Here is a 17,434-nt window from a genome sequence, read left to right as displayed (position 1 = left end):
TTGATAGAAAGTGCTAAAAAGAGATTTGCTGTTATTTCATAGTAGAGGTAATAGTTAAAGTATAGAACAACACACGGTTTGTCTGAGATACAAGGCAGTCAGTGTGGATTGCGGTAGATGATCAGGGATCATTTACATTGATAAAAATAGAAATTGTGTTACGGTGGATCTTTATATTGCGTACACGTGTCGCTAACAAAGACTAGCGTACGCAATCCAAAGGCAGACGCACGCAGCGTTCATTACGCAACGTAGCGTCCGGTTACGCCCACGTAGCTCAAGCTGTGATAAAGTGAAGTAACGCAAAGGCGATAATTAACGCACAGCGGTAGATAACGCGACGCGGTAAATAACGCAAATCTATTTTTGGAAAAATCTGAAATTTAGTTTAACAGATCCTGCTCCTAATTGGTAACACTTTTGGCCTAAAGACAATTTCTGCGCAGAAATAGATATAGAAACAAAAGTGTACATGTGTTGAGTGAGTGTGTTTTGTATACAAAAGTTTATATAACTTTAAGGTGGAACCAAAAGGAAAGCCGGGTACTCGTCAAGGGACATACGTGTAAGTGACATATACGGTGGCTAGGGAGGCATCCCTGGTTAAATAATATTTGAGCATTAGAGTATAGCGGACCATAAGGTAACAAGACCAGGAGGTCATAAGGTAACAAGACCAGGAGGTCATAAGGTAACAAGACCAGGAGGTCATAAGGTAACAGACCAGGAGGTCATAAGGTAACAGGTAAAATAGACAAAGAGGTCCGCTATAAAAGTCCAGTGGCACAACGCCTGGGGTGTTGGTGCAGAACCCATATAGGCCATACAAGCTCTTGCTGAAGGAATCGCGGCCGGAAACATCGATTCCATTGATCTTTCAGTACATGACAAGTAGTGCTCGTGTACTGAACGATTGGACCGCACGTAATTGTGTGCAGTAGTTAGTAATCTGACCTAATACCATTAGAGTAAAGTGGTCACAAACGCTATTTGTACATTCTGACGTGATTTGTGTAATTTTTTATTTTTGGAAGGGAAGTTCGCTGGTCACTCAGGAACTATCCAACAACCGATACTTGCTGGGGAACGCGCCCCAGTAAATAAAGGTTCACAGGGGCCCTAGGTTGGGTACAGCAGCTCTGGTTACAGTGATTGCAGTACTGGCCAACGTGGGCGAGAAGTAAGTGGGGTACTTGATAAACCACCACCGCCGGCCTGCCCAAGGACATCTTGGTTTGTTTGTAAGGGTTCGCTGAAAACCTTGAGATAAAGATCCAAGGAGGAATAAGCAACGCCTGCAGATTATGGGGGCCATTTGTTCAGGTAGGGGGCGATCAACCTCGGTTCGGGTTGATTCAGAGAACCGACCAGTTGGGTCGGCACGATATGTAATGTGTGAAAAATACGGTAGTCACACAGAGGTTTTATGTGATGAATGGGAGAGAATGACTGTACAAGACAGGGACAAATTCCCAAGAATAGGTAGCTTCAGTCCAGAAGTGTTACAAAATTTAAGGAGGAGGATATGTCTCGTAAAATCAGCAAAGAGACGAATTCAGCATCATGATTATTTACAGTTATGGCACCAGGAAGGTGAGATACAGAGAGGTTTGGCTCTGGCGGCAGGATCTGGGGCAGTCAGGAAGTTGATTGCCACAGCTCCTCCTCCACCATACATTGCAGGAGAGAAGTTGATTGCGGAGAGAAACGCACTGGGTTGTAAAACACAAACTCTTAGTAACATTGTAAATGTTAATGATGTTAACCAAATAACTCATGCAAGTATTAACCCGTGCAAGATGTACCCTGTTTTGAACCTTCCTCAGGAGTGTGATCAAGAAGACGATTCAGCAACAATTTCAGCTCTCTCTCTTGCAGCCACCATAGCAGAGACCACAGTAGGCACAGCGACACCCACGAGATTAGTGAAAGCCCCTAGCGGAGGGATAGGTGAGGTCGTGTCAACGGGTAAGTACGGCACCATGCACTACACTGAAACAATTGTACCACAACAAGCTGTAGAATCTACACAGGAAGAGGCTGTTAGAATTGCTCCTGTAAGGGTAATAGCAGTTCCCAATGGAAAAACAGATGTGTCTGGAGCCACTCCCATAAGGAACATTGCCATGTACACTCCATTTTCCAGAATGGAATTAAGAACAATAGTGTCCGAATTTCCTGACCCCAGGAAGGATTTAGTTGCTAGCCAAAAATACATCAGGGATTTAGGTAACACTGTAGAACCCAACAACAAGGATTGGCAGATACTGCTAAGAGCTTGTTTACCTTCCAATGTTGACGCAACTCAATTTTTAGCTGATTGTGCATTGGATAAAGATGTACCGCTTACAGACGTGTACAACAAGGATAATGTAAAAAGGATAAATTTACAGCTAAAGGAGTATTTCCCAGCCGTTGTTAAATGGAACAAGATATTTTCCATTAAGCAAAAGGAGTCCGAAACGGCAACAGAGTATTTTCACCGGGCACTATTAGAAATGGCAAAGTACACTGGTATAGAAGACATTAAGACCAACCCAAACCATCGAGAAGTAGCAGTATCTGTACTGATGGATGGTTTGAAAGAAACATTAAAAGCTAGGGTACAGACCACACAACCATGTTGGCGAGGTCTGTCAGTGTCCACATTGAGAGAGGCTGCTATTGATCACGACAGAAACATCACTAGGCACAGGGAGTCGCAAAGTGATAAGTTGATGTCCGTAAGTATACAGGCGCTGACCACAAGGCAACCTGCGTATGTACCACCGAATCCTGTGGGTAAGGCAAGTGTAATAACATGTTTTTCTTGTAACAGACCGGGACACTTTGCACGAGAATGTAGAACAAAGAATGTACAAAGATCTTTTCAACCCCCTAGACAACAACACAACACACGACATTGGGAGCAGGGTCCACAGAGGCGGAGTTTTGAGCCACATACAGGGGAAACAAAAAGATATTCCCCAAACAGAGACTGGCATGCCTCTGGTAGTTCCCAGCTAACCCCCTCACAAGTAGTTGCTGCCAATGGGATTCAGGGAGGTCAGCATACCCAATAGGGGTGTGGCCATACCTGTAATCTGCAGCCAGTTAAGTTGATTGCCAGTCTTGGAAGCGAACCAGAGATTGCAATCAATGTGGCTGGTAAAACTTTAAACTTTCTTGTAGACACAGGGGCGGCCAAGTCAGTGATAAATTCGACAGTGGGCATGAGAACCACTGGTAGGACAATTCCAGCCATGGGAGTAACAGGAGTAGTCCAGCACTACCCTGTTAGCAAACCAGCCGAGATTACAATAGGGCCTTTGCATACCAAGCATTCCTTTTTGCTGGCTGCATCGGCACCAACTAATCTCCTGGGAAGAGACTTACTATGTAAAATGGGTTGCGTCATTTATTGTACTCCTGAAGGTGTATTCTTGGACATTCCTGAGAATCACGCTCAGGAAGTACGAGACATGCTAGACTCCCCATCAAAATTAATGTCACATTCCATTATGACAAATAGGAATCCATCCCAAGTAGAAGAGATGACATCTCAGATACCAGAGTCACTTTGGACAAAAGATGGACAGGACACTGGATTAATGGCAAATGTAGCTCCAGTAGTTGTACAAGTAAAAGATGGTAGGATAGCTCCAAAAATCCCACAGTATCCTCTGAAGCCAGAGGTGGAGTTAGGAGTTTTTCCCGTAATAGAGCGCTTGCTACAACAGGGCATTCTAGTAAGAACGTCCAGCACCGCAAATAGTCCCATCTTCCCTGTTAAAAAGAGTGGGGGGAGGGGTTACAGGCTAGTGCAGGATGTAAGGGGGATTAACAAAATAGTTGAGAGTCAGTTCCCCGTAGTGCCTAATCCAGCTGTCATCCTAATGCAAATTCCTCCCACTGCCAAATTTTTCACTGTTATTGACCTCTGCTCCGCTTTCTTTTCGGTACCTCTGCACCCTGACAGCCAATATTTGTTTGCATTCACATACAGAGGAGTCCAATACACGTGGACTCAGTTACCCCAAGGTTTCATAGACAGTCCAAGTATATTTTCTCAGGCTTTGCATGATTGTTTACAGTCTTTCCAACCAGACAGTGGATCAGTATTGATACAGTATGTGGACGATTTATTACTGTGTTCAGATTCACTGGAAGCATCTCTGAAGGATACGAAACAGCTCCTGTTTCATCTTTCAGACACAGGTCACAAGGTTTCCAAAGACAAGTTGCAATTATGCCAAGCTAAGGTAAAATATTTGGGACACTGTCTAACACAAGGACTGAGACACCTGACCGCTGATAGAATCCAAGCCATTAGAGACATGACACTGCCACAAACCCAACAACAGATCAGGACGTTTCTAGGAATGTGTGGGTATTGCCGTAATTGGATCCCAGGGTTTTCCATATTGGCGCTACCTTTGCAGGAAATGGTCTCTTCAAACAAACCTGATCGGATTTCGCATACAGACGAATCCGAAACAGCATTTGAGAGACTCAAGCAATGCCTAACGCAGGCACCAGCACTAGGTATGCCAGACTATGGGAAACCCTTTGAACTATACGGAACAGAAAGTGCTGGGTGCGCAGCAGGTGTACTAACACAAAAACACGGTGATGCCAGCAGGCCAATTGCATACTACAGCGCTCAGCTAGATACGGTAGCGCGATCCCTCCCCACATGCTTGCGTAGCGTTGCGGCGATAGCATTGCTAGTGACAAAAAGCGAAGATGTCGTGCTAGGCCACAACCTCACAATCCATACACCGCATGCGGTATCTGCCTTATTGAATTCTGCCCAAACCAGACACGTCTCATCAGCAAGGTTTACAAGATGGGAATTGGCATTAATGGCCCCCGTAAACATCACCATAAGAAGATGCAGTGCATTAAACCCTGCAACATTTCTCCCAGGTGTGCCTGGTCAGACACAAAGGGTGGAAGGTGAGAGTGATGGGGAAGGAGGATTTAATGCAAAGGAAGATACACATGATTGTATGGAATATTTGACCCAAAATTTTACCGCAAGGCCTGACATCAGTGACAATCCACTGGAAGATGCAGAACTCACGTTCTACACGGACGGTAGTTGTCACAGACAGTCAGACTCGGGAGACTTGTGTACTGGATACGCAGTCGTAGATGACCAAGACACCATAGAAGCGGAACCGCTAGGCCCACCTCACTCAGCCCAGGTTGCTGAACTGGTCGCCCTAACCAGAGCATGTGAATTGGCTAAGGGTAAGTCAGCCAATATCTACACCGATTCCAGATACGCGTTCGGGGTAGTCCATGATTTCGGAGCGCTATGGCGGCTCAGAAATTTCATGACGGCGGCTGGTACACCGATAGCGCATGCAGCTCATATAAAAAGGCTTCTAACAGCGATACAGGAACCCGACAGAGTGGCTGTTATCAAATGTAAAGCACATACATATAGCCAAGACCCAGTATCCCTTGGTAACAGCCGAGCAGACGAAGCCGCAAAGCTTGCAGCTGCTACCCCCATACAGACAGACACCACACAGTTGATGGTATTTAATACCATCAACACACAGAAGTTGTGTGAGATGCAGAATTTGTGTTCCACACAGGAAAGAGCAGTCTGGAAGGCAAAGGGATATGGCCAGGAGTCCTCAGGGCTCTGGACGGATGGACATGGTAAACCAGTGGCCCCCAGGGCATACCTTCCATGTCTGGCTGAAGCAGCTCACGGGCTGACTCATCTAGGCAAGGAGGGGATGTGCAAATTGGTAAGAGCATACTGGTGCGCCCCAGGATTCTCCTCTCATGCGGGTAAAAGAGCAATGTCATGCCTTACCTGTCTGAGAAAGAATATTGGAAAAGCAATACCTACAGAACCATCCCATATCCCACCTGCCGGCGGCCCTTTCCAGGTAATACAAATTGACTTCATTCAATTACCCCCATGTCGAAATTTGAAATATGTACTTGTTTGTATAGATGTTTTCTCGAATTGGGTAGAAGCTTTTCCAGCAGCTACAAATACCGCTATGTTTACAGCTAAGAAAATTGTGCAGGAATTTGTATGTAGATATGGTATCCCTAGAATCATTGAAAGTGATAGGGGTACCCATTTTACAGGTGATGTCTTTCAAGGAATGTGTAAGTTGATGGGAATTGATAGTAAGCTGCACACTCCGTACCGTCCACAGGCGAGTGCGAAGGTCGAAAGAGTGAACAGCACTATTAAAAATAAATTGAGTAAAGTAATGGCAGAGACAGGATTGACGTGGCCAGAAGCTTTACCCATTGTTTTGTATAGCATCAGAACCACTCCCAGGTCCCCTCTTAATCTGTCTCCTTTTGAAATTCTGTTTGGTCGACAACCACACGTCATGATTAACCCTCAGGATGATTTGAAATGTAACAATGAAGTAACTGTAAAATACTTGATTAACATGAGTAAGCAGTTGAGGAATCAAAATGATAATCTGAAGTTGGTGATTCCTGATTTACCAGATAGTAATTGTCATGACATTGAACCTGGGGATTATGTAATGATACGAAATTTTCTACGCTCAGGTTGTCTTATTGATAGATGGGAAGGACCATACCAGGTCTTATTGACCAGCACCACAGCATTGAAGGTTGCTGAGAGAGAGACTTGGGTCCATTCATCCCACTGCAAGAAGGTTGCTGATCCCGAGAAGTCCCGTGATAAGGAACAGACGGTAGAGGTTGTATCACTGGAGTGTCTGTTCCAGGAGGACTGAGGCGGCACCTGAGCCTTGAAGATCGAAAGCAGTTGTCGACTCCCTTCTCCCTTTTATTGTTTTTCTCCACTTCCCAGCCCCTCTCCCTTAAAATTTCTTTTTCCCCCTTCTCATTCTTCTCTATTTCCTCCTCAAAGATGGACTTGCCCCAAGAGACTGTGATCCGGATTTTGATGTTAACCATGATGTTGACCAGAGCAGTCTGTTCCGGCGAGAGTACCATAGAGGTCGAAAGAGGTTCTGGAATGGGTTCCGATTATGATGATGGAGGCGTAGTTTTCCAAGATCAACCAAACCAACAAGCAAAGGCGAGTATCAGAAAACGATCCGATAGAAGAAATTGTGATGGATTGTTAGCTGAAGAAAATTGTATCTGTAGGCTCTGTGATAATCTGGTTGAAGATGGATGCATAAAGAAATGCCAATCTAGTTTTAATATCCATATAGACCGGCATCCATTGAGTGACTATCACTCCTTAGTGGGTAACGTGTTAAACCAAACAGATTGTTGGGTATGCTCTCAAGTACCTCAGGGTCACAGCAAATCAGGGCTAGTACCATTTCCTTTAACGTTAGGGGAGGTACTTGAGCTAAGTGGTGGGAGACCGGTGGACCGGAGGTTTAACATCTCCAGCCCTCCTAGTTTGAAGCTCCACCAATACCATGTGGATAGGTCCCTCATATGTTTTAACATCTCCAATCCCAGAAAACCGGGAAATTGGGAAGTGTCATGGAGCAACCTTACCATGACCTTTTCACACAGAGCAGATAGAATGCCTACAGATACAGAGCTGGTACGCCACATAGCCAGTAGAGGAAAATCTTTCCGGTATCGATATACCTTAGGAAATAGGATTACTAGAGTTGGAGAGGTATCACCAGGATACTGTGCACATATCGTACAAACCGATACGTGCATTAGGCAGATGGAAGAATTAGGGTCAGGAGATTTCACCTGGAAGGTTTGTAACATGGTCATGTCCTTCTCCGTCCCTTATGTTCTCCCCGATGATGCATATTTCATATGCGGGAGAAAGGCGTACAAGTGGCTTGCCCCAAACTCTGAAGGATTGTGTTATATTGGAAAAGTATTGCCTGAAGTGATGACTGTTACACATGACAAAATGAAGGACATACACCGTGGTGCCCAAGCTCCTTATACTCACACTCATTACGAGCACCGAGTTAAAAGACAACTGTCAGAAAGGTTAGAGCATCCGGCCTCTGATCTTATCCATGAATCCACCGGGATTCAGGTTCTGGTAGCGTTAGATTTCACTCGTACCGCTCGAGGAGTGATGAATTATAGATACATTTCCGCACTCGCCAATTTGTTAGATAATATCACTGAAATGTATGATGACACGTTTAGATACACTGGAAGAGAACTTCAAGCTTATAAAACAGAACTAGTTCAGCATAGGATGGTTCTTAATTATCTTACAGCAGTAACAGGCGGATATTGTGTTACATTGGCAACACAGTACGGCATAAAGTGTTGCACGTATATCACAAATAGCACCGAGGATCCGGTAGAGGTCATAGACCAAAAGATGGACGATATTCTCCAACTAAAGTGGGAATTTCGTCGAAAACACAATCTCACCCTTGCTGCTGTAGGTAATGAGCTGACTAGTTGGGTGTCATGGTTGAACCCGCGAAATTGGTTCTCCGGTTTGGGAGACTGGGCTCAAGGAGTCATAATGGATGTTGGAAAGTTTCTACTATGTATCTTGGGTATCGTTATATCGATTGGATTGATATTTAGATGCGGGCAGGCTTTAATGAGGTGCAAACAAAGTACAAAAGTGATGAGCTTGAGGAGTGAGGAAACCGTAATTAACCTGGATTTGATTTATGACCCAATGATAGAAACCAGGATGTGATGAAAATGCGATTATACGGTCCGTTTCTTTCACCTGTTTTTCTGCTTTTTCTCCAAGATACAAAGACCCCCTTGGACGAGGAAGCTGACGAGACGAGATGTATACAGACAACGGATTGACCAAAGAAGAAGATTTGACAACTTTAAATATGGACACTTGATGAACTTTGCCATGGATCCCCAGTTTCCCTAGTACTTTTAAACTCACGCTAGCCCAACATTTTTTGTAAATCTGATGGCTCAGACAAAGCTATTTGCTCATGCCCAAGGAGCAATACAGCGCAAAGAAGACGACTCTCAACAGATACCGAACACAACTTCGACGACAGATGTACATTTCCCTGACATAGAATATCATTGCATTTTCCATAAGTGTTCTTTATCTTCATCTCTACAACCCTCAGGTAATGACACACATAGACGATAGGGAATACAGGCACAGATATCAGCAACCACATACCTCCCCCATTCATGTATCATCAACTAAAATGTGCTCCCCATTTTGTTCAAAATCCGAAAAGAGCTCGGTAAAGTTTGACAGCCCATCCACAGACCTGTACCACAGGATAAGAAGGAATTCAAATGTATACTTCGCAATACCTCGAAGCTTGATTTACAACACGTACGGCACGATGATACATGACCCCCCAAACATGGATTCATACACACATGCTTCTGCTATCTCACTAGGTCATACCCTCTTCACACCTTCTCCTCTCTCCTCCCTTACCCAACCATGGAAATCAATTAACCCCTGACTTGCATTTTTCTCCTTAAATGTTTTGTGGCAGTTATTATTGACTGCCAAAGGGTGGACTGTCAAAGTCAGAAAAATGTCTCAATGCACGTTGCCATATTTGCACCGCACACTGGTCCGTGCTGCGCATGCGTACGCTCTCCCGTGAAGGCGCATACCCGCAATAGCGTGCACTCGCAGGCGCGGTATGCGCATTTACGGTAGAGTTTATGTAGTCGTAGCGTGCGACTCATTCGTTACATATTTTCACAATTAATGTAGTTTATAGATCATGGTCCCTTTGATAGATTCTGAAAGTTTGGTTAAAATACAATGTCCCAGAGCTGAGGAATCCCTCTTTATATCGTACGAAGGGTCTAACAGGAATCATACAGCAGTGTTTGGTACCCATCGGAAGAGTATTTAATTAGTAATATTCCGGTGTTGGTTTGGAGCGTATTAATCGCTCGTGCGAATAGTTATGGACATAAGAAGTTTATGTCCATTTCTATTATTTACACATACTCAGGTATGCGGCGGGAAACCCAGTTTCCCACCCACCTGAGCTGTTGGAAATCGTCACAGCCCACCTGTATGAATCACCCTATGACCTTTTGTTATGATGCAGGGCCGAATTCCTTCGGCCAATGGACAATGGGATTGTAGGACCAGGAGATTGCATTGTGTGTGGGGCATAAATAGGCAGGCCGACCACATCCAGCTCTCACTCTTCAACGGTTCTCATTGCTGAAAATCGGGTGCTGGATGTCCAGGCGCATGCGATCGTTTCCCCTTGTGCGTAAGTTTCTCTCCGTAATCATTGTCTTTCTGTGAGCCAATTTCTCTCTCTCTCTCTCTATCTCTCTCTCTCCTCTTTTCTCTTATATCTCTCATAGTATTATAGCATTGTATTGTATTGCATTTAGGTCAGAGTAGTATTGTCTTTTTGTATTTATAGTTTAGTTCTGTGGTTAGGAAGTCTCTGTTATATTGTAGTGTATCAATTGTACTGTTATCCCCTTTTACAAGTATATTAGATATAATACAGTTAATAGGCTTTGGAACCTAAACCAGCATCTGTGTATTTTCTATAGCGTTAAGTGTTCACTTGAGCGTCGGTGACGCTCAAGCAGCTTTGTAGTTAGTCAGGTTACACAAGGTTGCACTTACACCCTGTACTCACATTAAGGTATTCTGTGTATTTCTTTGGTATAAGGTTTAAACATTAAGGTATAGCGTTGTGAGCGTCTGCACCGCTGGTGATCTCCTCGTGGTCTCGAGCGTCCGCTACGCCATAGCGAATCATTACTCTAGTCATAGCCAATAACGTGTCCTGTGATCACTGGGCCGTGAGCGAACGTGACGCTTGAGCGTCTCGCCTACGGCTGAGCGATCGCTACGCCAATAGCGTACCATTACGGTACTTCTTAAGCAAACAGCGTACAGTGTTCTTAGCTTCATAAAGGGTTGTTATACGACAAAGGAATTTAGCATTGTCATTACTATGGGTGAAACTGGGAGGTAGCCAAAGGCTATTCAATTGTACTCCAAACTTCTCCCGATAACGTTAATCCTTGTTAAAGTAACTTCTTAACGGGCATTAATGCACAAAATCAGTGAAAAGTTTACAGATTTGTGCGTTAACAGGGACATGGCACCCATTAACCAGAGGCAGGTGAAAAAATCAGTAGAAACTCTTAGCTTCAGGCAGGGGCGGATCCAGAAAAAAATGACAGGGGGGGGGCACCATGATAGGGGAAGGGGAGAATGTCTGTGGTACCAGTTGTATTTGCACGCACCTTCGGCGAGCGTGCTCACAGAAAAGGGGGGTGGTATCACTACAAGGGGCATGGCCTCAAAAGATATGCCATCCCCATGAACCACACCCCTCATTATAGTCACACTGGGAGGTACACACAAATAACAAGGCCATTCCACTTACCTGCTTGCTATGCTGTGGGTCCTAGTCGATGACCGATCCTTCCGGATGACAGTTCCAAGTGATGGCAGCCTAGCTCCTCTCCACAGCCTGTGCATTATAGTCAGTTGTAAAAATAAAACGGAGATGTCCAGCTCACAGCACTCCCCCTTCAATAACCACAACACCCCCTCCCCCCACCAGTCCCTCCAATGTCCACACCACAGCACTCTCACGGCACTTTCAATGTCTTCAGTACAATGCTCCCCCAATCACGGCACCTTCAGTGTCCACTCCACAGCACAGCACTCTCCCAACCTGCAGCACCTTCCAAGGTCAAACACAGGTTTTCATATAAATAAATAAATAAACAAATAAAATGTTTTTTATATATATATATATATATATATATATATATATCATGTAAATGCCAGCCAAGAATGGCGCCCGGTGACAAATAATAGCCAAATATACTTCATGTTGGCTAGCATTTGTCTCCAAGTGCCGTTCCCGGATGGGATACATATATATATATATACACACTCACCCATGTGCATCGTACACATGTATACATTTTTACAATGTGTTGTATAAGTTGAGGTGTATTCCCAACGTGGCAACCCCCCACCTCCAAATACACACACACACAAACAGCAAACTATCCCCTCCCACGCACTCTGTAGGACTGCCCTTTCCCCCACACACACTCAGACTGAAAACTGACTCCCCACAATTCAGACACACACTAACTCAAGACTGTCACTTCCCCCACACAGACACACAATAACTGCAGACTGTCACTTCCCCACACAGACACACAATAACTGCAGACTGTCACTTTCCCCACACAGACACACAATAACTGCAGACTGTCACTTTCCCAACACAGACACACAACTGCAGACTGTCACTTCCCTCACACAGACACACAACAACTGCAGACTGTCACATTTATCACTCAGACACACATTTCCTGCCCAACCACAGGGTTCACACTCTCTCACTAGACTGACCTTTAATTAGATCTGATGACTCACCACAGTCACTGCTCGACACATCACGCACTGTGGCTGTGAGAGACTCCTCCAGACTGCCACTGTAGTGCAAATACAGTACAGGTAGAAGTAGGGGCAGAGAAGACAGGACGCTCCGCAGTACAGTAGCAGGAGAAGAGCTGGCTGCTGCAGTAGGATGTGCGCAACAGCTCCCCCTCAGTCACCTTCCGTCATTACACTGCACAGAGAGCTCTTAATCAGAGCTCTCTGAAGTTCTGCTGTTTAGTGCCACGGCGGGTCCTAGTGCCCGCCGGCTCTAATATTCCTGATGGAGACAGCAGCGGAGTGCTGCTGCTGCTGCTCACGTTTGAAAAAAAAAAGTGTTAGATTTGACAGGGGGGGCACGGGCCTGTATGCCCCTCCCCTGGATCCGCCACTGGCTTCAGGGCTAATCGGATAGCCCTGGGGGATTAATTAGCCCGGAGTATCTTAACGTGGCTAATTAAATTTCGCTCATAGTCATACTATGGGGCAGATTTATTAAGCCTGGTGAAGTGATAAAGTGGAAGGTGATAAAGTACCAGCCATGTCACAGGCTGGGTTTGAAAAATGACAGTTAGGAGCTGATTGGCTGGTGCATTATCACCTTCCACTTTATCACTTCACCAGGCTTAAGAAATCTGTCCCTATGTTACTGAAACTGGTGATTAGTTTCAATATCAGTCTTCAGGGTGTAGGTTGAGGGGACTGTATTTATTTTCAGTCAATTAGATGACATGCAGTAATATCAGTGCATATATTACATGCCTATACAAGTAATATGGTTGTTGTTGTTGTTGTTGTTGTTGTTGTTGTTGTTGTTGTTGTTATTATTCAGCAATGAGAGGCTACAAGTTTGCTTTTTTTCTGGGTTTCTGACAATTTACATTTGCCAAGCCATTGCCCAGTAATATCTATTTTGTATTCATAGAAAGAACTGGCAGAACAATAATGAATATAATTGCATGTGATTCTTGTGTTTACAAGGCTACAAAAGTGCCACTAGGCAGTATTTATAGATAATATTGCTTATTAATCACACTGTTTAAATTGTAAAATGTATTACTTTATACCTCAGTTCACTAACTAATGCTTTTAAAGACCTTTATTGAAGCAATTTAACAGTAACACTTATTTTCTGCACTAAAATCGTTTAAGTAATTTCCATGTAGTAGATAAAAGAATGTAATGCATACATCTCAAGCTGATCTGCTCTTCACTGATAATTCCGAGCTAGAGTATAAATGTGACCACTGCACTGAGCTGTATTTTTATCAAAAGCAAGGATATGATTAATGGGACTAAAAACTGTCATGCTAGAACTGTAAAAATAGTTTTCCTGTAAATTCTCTGACAATTCTGTGCATACCTAGAGGGCTCTATCCAAAATGTATGGGGGTGGGGGAGGGGAGGTGTCATTTGAAAAGAGCACAATTCACATGTAGCATTGTAGTCACATAAGAAGGTGTATGCTCAGGGCTGGTGCTAGGGTGTTTGGCGCCCTCCTGCAAACTATAAATTTGCGTTCCCCCTCCCTTAGGGAATCCGTTGCAAATAAATCCTCTTTATACCACATTCATGCACTTAACTTGAGAGCTTATTGTTATTGAGTTACAATACCCATTATTTATTTAACGCATGTCAACATATTGCCATACCCAGGATTCAAACCAATATATTGTTGCATTCCAGTCAAACACCCTACTCTCTGAACTATTTGATCTGGCATAAAAACTATGAGAACTATATGAAGCTGCTTGCACTTTGTAAAAAAAATAATCAGCATTATAATTGAGCAGATCTATGTAGTGCACACTACATATATCTGCTCAGCTGCAATGCTGATAATTGTTTTCACAAAGTACAAGGTAAGGTTCAAAATGGCTCCTAATTGGATACAGCGAAAATTATACATTGCGATATCCGGTAGTTGTGATAGGCCGAAGCGACATTGGGGCTAATAGGTTACCCCCCTTAGTAAAAATCAGATCTAGGCTTCTCAGCAAATATCTTGGGAGACTGCAGGAGGCTATGAGCCCATGGTGAAAGGATTGCGGTTGCCCTTGAAACTAAGCACTGCTTTGCAAACAACCTGCACTGTCGGGCCTACGCCATACTTCAACAAATTTGACGGGAGAAGATACTCGTATAAGTGCTTAAGAATAAAAAAGAGAGTTACACATTCCTTTTGTATCCACAATGATGTTCCTTATTCCTCCAACTTCAATATCGTGGTGGTAATCGTTTCCACTCCAGACCCAATGTATAAAAGACAGAAAAAAAGCACAAAATGTGTACAATCGTTTAAAATCTGTCCCAATGCATATAACCCACTGGACCTATGAAATGGGGAATTTCAAGAATCTGGAATTCGTACCACAACTCACAATGGAGTGTCGTAAACTGTGCACGTAGCAGTTTCTTTATCCTAGATCTCGTATACCCTTCACCCACGGATCCCAGACATAATGGGGTGTTTCCCAAAATATGTATTGGATGATAATCTCACATGGGAAATACTTTTTATAAAGGGATGCGTACCCAACTCACTTAAGAGGGGGGCGGAGACAAGCTTCAAAAGGTTTCTTTACTTGGACCCCTTGGTTGTTCCACCGGTACTTTCTGCTTTTCAATCACTCCTTTTATTCCTCCCAAAGTACTTAGTTCTCGTGGGTATGTGGAAAGAAATGAACATACAATGTGTAGCGTTGCTTAATGGTCGTGTATCGATCGACCCTTAACCAATCCCAGACAGAGATGGAGGAAGTGTATAGGGCGTACCCCAACTCACAATGCTGAGCCCCACCACGTGTGTGAAAAGGTTTCTTTACAGCTGAACCCAGTGTAACCTCTACCAGAATATGTGTGAGAGGTGTGCGTACCCAACTCACTTTCAAGCAATAAATTTTCAATCCTAATAAAGGTTTCTTTTGTTAAAGGTAATGCGTACCCTTACTCACACATATAGAAGGAGATATCCCTCTTATCTGGGTTTCTTTTCATCTATGGATTCCACCGATATATTCCCCAAAGGCACAAACTTCAACTTTCAGCCGTGTAAAATATCCCTTTCCAAGGAAGGCACTCCACAATAGTTAAAAAAGAATCTCTTTATGGTTGTTTTTCTTAAAAAATGGATTTATGCATCTCCCATAAAAAATACAATTGTTTCAAACAGTAAAAATGAAGCAAAAAACAGTTCCCCAAGAAGGAAGGGTTGGCTATCATCCAACACAAAAGGGGAAGTCCGGACCCCCAAATGTATGGATAGCAATGAACAGTACCTTCTGGTTCCCAAGCTGAAAAAAAAGACGTTCCAAAGGTCACAGTACCAGGATCTGTCAACGCGTTTCGGCCCTTTATGGAGCCTTTGTCAAGACATGCTGGTACTGTGTACATCAGTGATATTTAAATGGTGAGTGACCAATGGGGTTGGGCCAGGAAGTGACCTTCTGATTATCCTTCCCACCTTTATATTTCACATTAAAAACGCTACTGGCTTATAACATCGAACTATATTCACCAACAATCCTGTACCACATTAGGATTTTTTTTTTAAAAAAGCAAAAACATTGCACATATGATAAAAAAACTTTTTGGAAAGAATTCCCCTCGACCCGGAAGTAAAAGCATACATATACTTCCGGCATCAGAAACATAGTACATCACATAAATATAACTTATTTCTCTCCAAATGAGAATAAACTTCATAAGAATATAAAAAGTCTAAGTGTCTGGACTTATTATAGAGGCTATGGACAGTGTGGAACAACTAGTGCGTTCCACTGCTGTTGAAAGTGCGTGTCACAGCGCGAGTATGGCCTCGCTGGCATCACTTCCGGTGTCATTGATGTCCAATATGCTATGGAAAAACATGTTATTGTATCCAATATGCTATGGAAAAACATGTTATTGTATCATTTATTCCATGAATGTAAAACTCATTTCAAATTTGAGCTTTTTTCTAGGGAAGGACATTTTAAACATTGTTGTTGCATTATATGTGTCTACAGTTTAAGTGACTGGACTTTCCCTTATGTTGTCACTACGGAGCAGGGCAGGGTTTCATAAGAACTATATCTGCTCTTCCTGTTCTAGTTTGGTACACAAGGACAGGATGTCCTGGTTCCTGAGATCATCCTTGTTCGAGTTTGGAACACAAGGACAGGATGTCCGGGTTCCTTACACCGTCCCCGCAGCCGGGTTCCCCGGCGAACACGTGCGCGCACTTCCGGCTATGCCGGAAGTGACGCGAGTAATGATTGCACTCGTGCGGGTGCACGCATCGGGACAGCAGTGTCCTGGTCTTTCATATTATCCTCACAGCCGAGTCCCCCGGCGATTTCATCACGCACTTCCGGTGACACCGGAAGTGATGCCAGCGAGGCCATACTCGCGCTGTGACACGCACTTTCAACAGCAGTGGAACGCACTAGTCGTTCCACACTGTCCATAGCCTCTATAATAAGTCCAGACACTTAGACTTTTTATATTCTTATGAAGTTTATTCTCATTTGGAGAGAAATAAGTTATATTTATGTGATGTACTATGTTTCTGATGCCGGAAGTATATGTATGCTTTTACTTCCGGGTCGAGGGGAATTCTTTCCAAAAAGTTTTTTATCATATGTGCAATGTTTTTGCTTTTTTTTAAAAAAAATCCTAATGTGGTACAGGATTTTTGGTGAATATAGTTCGATGTTATAAGCCAGTAGCGTTTTTAATGTGAAATATAAAAGTGGGAAGGATAATCAGAAGGTCACTTCCTGGCCCAACCCCATTGGTCACTCACCATTTAAATATCACTGATGTACACAGTACCAGCATGTCTTGACAAAGGCTCCATAAAGGGCCGAAACGCGTTGACAGATCCTGGTACTGTGACCTTTGGAACGTCTTTTTTTTCAGCTTGGGAACCAGAAGGTACTGTTCATTGCTATCCATACATTTGGGGGTCCGGACTTCCCCTTTTGTGTTGGATGATAGCCAACCCTTCCTTCTTGGGGAACTGTTTTTTGCTTCATTTTTACTGTTTGAAACAATTGTATTTTTTATGGGAGATGCATAAATCCATTTTTTAAGAAAAACAACCATAAAGAGATTCTTTTTTAACTATTGTGGAGTGCCTTC

This window comes from Pseudophryne corroboree, chromosome 2 (assembly GCF_028390025.1).
Source record: "Pseudophryne corroboree isolate aPseCor3 chromosome 2, aPseCor3.hap2, whole genome shotgun sequence".
Taxonomy (NCBI): Eukaryota; Metazoa; Chordata; class Amphibia; order Anura; family Myobatrachidae; genus Pseudophryne; species Pseudophryne corroboree.
The sequence above is the reverse complement of the archived record's forward strand: the minus strand, read 5'-3'. Positions refer to the sequence as shown.